The following is a 4,531-nucleotide window of genomic DNA, read 5'->3' as shown; positions in this document are numbered from 1 at the left end:
AATACCTAGAGAACATGCAGATTTAGCAGTAAGGTCACAGTCCTCATTGAATTTTATGCTAGTGTACCATAACATGAATAAAAAGTATACATCTTTAACCTTCTGTGCAAGATTTTGAAACTTAGTAATTTACAAGTAGAGAATTCATTCCATTTTATAGTGCCTAACTCGTAAGAACGCTACAGGAATCGGAGCAAGTACACACACTATTTTGTGATTATTATTATATTGTTATTATTATTATTATTAATATGCTGTAATGCTTGCCGAATTGTAAATACTACTCGATACTCGAATCAAAGAGGTACGGAATGGATATATTTGGTGCATCAAAAGTCCGGGGTCATACAGTAGAATGGCTCCATTATGAGTAAAGAAACGAAAAAACGGAAATTTGTTAAAAACAGGTGGTTTTCAATCTAAAATGGTGGAATATTTCCAATTGCACCAGCCGATTTGGCTCCATACTGGTAAGGCGTTCTCTGTTAAATGAAACAGCAAAGTTTTTAATTTCCTTGAGGCCTCACCATCCCAACAATACAATATTGTTGGAAAACGGGTTCGAGTTGTTCTTAGTTACCTCACGCAACAATATCATGTTCCCCTGACAATTTTGGGTGAGCTTAAGTTCTGTTCGAACAGGGTATTGAACTGACAATGTTGCTTTTTCCTTTAACATAAGGCGCCTTACCAGTGTGGAGCCCAAACGACTTCTGCGACTGGAAAAAGATCTTAGATCGAAAACCACCTATTTCCAACAACTTTTCTTTCTTACCATTTTTTCGTATTTTCGCTCATAACGGAGTTAGTCTATGGACCCGATCTTTCGATACACTCGGTATTTGAAAGTTAAGCTGGAATTGGAGCTCGACATGAGAAATCAAAATAATGAAATGAAATCTTGAAGTTTTACGTCTCTCGGTTATGTCGGCTAGGCTAAAGGAGACGGTGGTGAGAAATGAATGAAATGGTGGAATGAAGTAGTGAGAAAACGGGAGGACCCCGAGAAAACTCACGCACACGTGTTTGTCCACCACAAAGTTCATTTGGCGGGAGCTGGGATCGAACCCGGGACTCCACGCACCAGAGATGAATGTTCTACCAGTGAACCACCGCGGCCCCCATGAGAAATCAAATTAATTGAATGATATGCTTTGAGTTGTTTTTGAAAATATTCGAGGGATATGATGGAATAATATAATCTAAATTAAACATGGCAAAAGTGTATCTTATGAATACCAACAATGAATATAATTATCAATATCTATCTGTTGAACATATCATATCAACAGACAGTCCAGATAATGACGTAAATTTATTATATTTTTATTTATATAGCTGCAAGTTCTACGAAATTATTGTAGCAGTTAAATATGAGGAGCATAACTTAATGTTACTGAAAAAAGTATATATTTATATATGTTTGTGAATGATGCCGCCGACTGGTTAAAATGTGTTATTTTGTTAAGTCATGAACTAGAAATTTAAGAGATGGCTTCCGACCCTAGCAAAGCTCCACCTAGTTACGTTCCATCAGCACGTATTCAAACCCAAAAGTATATACAGTTCCCTTACATGGTAAAAGATATGGATGATTTTGATGAAAAATTGGACGAAGCTGGATCGAAAATTGTGGTAGTTTTCTTTTATACTGTAGGTTGCGCACCCTGTGCTAAGGTATATCCCACTTTGTTAGATTTAATGACGAAGTATACAGGATACGTGTATCTCAGAGTAGAATGTAAGCACGTTCCTGATGTTGCGGCTATGTTTGGTGGTATATACATGCCGACAATTGTATTTCTGAAAGACAGGAAAAAGCTAGCGCAATACATTGGATCATCTCCTGAAGAATTTAAAAAGGTCTTTAAGGCAGTAGAAAAGAATTAGTTTTTAACCTTCTATTGAAGTGTTCTGGTTCTATGGTATTTCTAACCTTCTATTAAAGTGTGTTATAATCCTACAGTTATGATTATGGCTTTTATTGTAATCTTCACTATCTACAATACGTTACATCTTCGCAAATAAAGAAGTAATATCAGTAATTTGTATTGTTTCTTGGCCTGCAGTGTACAACGATACTACTTGCCTATATCACTGCACGCACATACACATATTTGATACACAGTGTGTCTATAAAAATACTATTACAAAGTGATATTACTTCGCTTTGAATAATCGTACACTTCTGCATTTAAATGAAATTGGTCACATTTGAAAGAAAAAACTCAAATGTTTTTGTGCATGTCAACAATGGACAACAATGTCACTAATGGATAGGATCAAACACAGAAAAAGTAAAGTCACTCATGTTTACTTTGTGGTTAGTCGACATGGGCTCATTGTTGGATATTTAGCAGGTAGTTGCTGTTTCTGCTGGAGGTCACTTGGGAAGCTTTTAGTTTCTGTACTATTATGCTTTAATGTGCTAACGAGAATTCACACGCCATTTTGGAAATTGAAAGAGACTACCCTAAATCGAATGTCTTTTGTGCCGTATCGAAACGTCAAATCTATGGCCCACATTTCTTTCGAGAGGCCACTGGCACAGGTCCAACTTATCTTGACATGCTCACTAATTGGTTATTTCCACAATTGGAAGAAGAAGAAAGCAATAACTTTGTTATCCAACAAGCTGGAACACCTCCTCAGGCATGAGCGGCTTCCAGGAAGATGGATTGGACGTACCGGAAATGATGATAATGTAATCTACAAGTGGCCGCCGAAGTCGCCTGACTTGTCGGTCTGAGACTTCTTTTTATGGGGTTACGTAAAGGATTATGTCTCTGTACACTTATTGCCTGAAAACCTGGAAGTGCAAGTTCGTATCAGTGCTGCCATCCAGTGCATTTCATCAGATATATTGGAGATGTGTGGCGTGAATGGGAATATGTCTGGGATTGATGCCTGCATCGCCATTCGTGGGGCCCACATTAAATATCTATGAGGATAGTAAAAAATATTTGGGATTTTTTTTTCAAATGTGACAAATTTCATTTAAATACGATTATTCAAAGCAACGTAATACTACTTTAAAGTACGATAGTATTTTTATGGACAGGCTGTATATATATATATATATATATATATATATATACAGTGAAATCTCTCTAAAGCGGACAGCCGTGGGGAATCAAAAATTGTCCGCTATAGAGAGGTGTCCGCCTTCAAGAGGTTTCAGTATTTTGTTATGTAAATTAGTGAACAAGGCAATATACAATTAGAAAAAAAATATTTTTGCATTAATCACGTATTTACGAATATTACATGCATTATCCTGTACTGCTCTACCTTTCAGGTAGTTGCACAGATGTTTTAATAATTAAGTTTTTCAATTATTTCTCTATTTTATAAGTTTAAAGTTATTTTCAAGATGCAACCGTATTATAAATCTGTACTTAAAAATTCTAAAAGTTCATTTCAGTTTACCATTTCATCTCCTAAATTAACACTTCTTTGAAGCATCATTGGAAAAGAAAAAAAGGTACAATATATGAATAAATTTTCAATTGTTGGAGAATTTATCTGTTTCAAAAAATATATAAATGAGACGCTGAAGAAGATCATAGGTCAGTTTTTCAACTAAATAATTTAAGGTAATCTTCCTGTTGTGTATTTAAAATATCGATAAAGATGGTAAATACAAAAAACATGACGGAAGAGTAATAAGCTACGCTTCGGGGATTTGCTTCCCCGTTTCTTGTTATAATCCTCCGATATTCAAAATAATGTAGACAGTTGGGATTTAACTAAATTTTAGTAAACTTTATTACTGATAAATGTAGAGAGGATATTTCATACGTCAATACAGGAGTGCTCGACATTACCAGTTTTCACGTTAAATGCTTACACAGTCCTCAATCTTCAGAAATAGTGCTGAACTGTACCGTGAAGTGATAATATGTTAAATTGCATCTAGAATACAATAATATATTAATGTAATTGAAACAGTAATTTCAAATTACAGTTTCAAATGCATTTAAGTGGAGCGTTCATTCTATACTTGTACCAGTCTGTGTTAAATGGTACCTTTCAAAAGTAGATTATGCCATTCAGGTAACCATTGTAATTAGTATTTTCAATTGCGGTTATGAAAATATAATGCGTTTAATATATATTTAGGCCAATAATAACTAAATTACCATACTCTACATGAAGCTGCACATTAGAATTATTATGAAAGAGTATATTTAGAATTTAAAATGGACAGGGGGCAAATTAATGACATAATGATAAATTCATAAATAATATTCACGGGGCTGCAATCTCAACAACAGAAAATAAGAGTTCGAAAAGAATGAAGACAAACACATTTGTATTTTGTTAAATTTTAAAGAAATCAAACAATATTAGGTACTCGTTTTGTGAGATTATTAACAGGAATAGGACAAAGTGCAGATTAAATATTATTTTTGGAGGAATAACTGATCGATTGTTACAAAATTTTCATTAAATCTAGTGTAAGCATTTAATCATTTATTGATATGCAGCAAATATCGCAACTATTCTGTTTAAATCGTGCGTGTGTCGG

The 4,531-nt window shown here is 34.4% G+C and overlaps 1 pseudogene; it reads left to right on the top strand.

Annotated features, from left to right (window-relative positions):
• Nucleotides 1-1,491: 1,491 nt before the first annotated feature.
• On the top strand, nt 1,492-1,890 carry LOC145661131 (thioredoxin-2 pseudogene; annotated as a pseudogene).
• Nucleotides 1,891-4,531: the final 2,641 nt, after the last annotated feature.

This window comes from Thermobia domestica, chromosome 9 (assembly GCF_964235325.1).
Source record: "Thermobia domestica chromosome 9, izTheDome1.hap1.1, whole genome shotgun sequence".
Taxonomy (NCBI): Eukaryota; Metazoa; Arthropoda; class Insecta; order Zygentoma; family Lepismatidae; genus Thermobia; species Thermobia domestica.
This window is presented reverse-complemented; position numbering and strand designations above follow the sequence as displayed.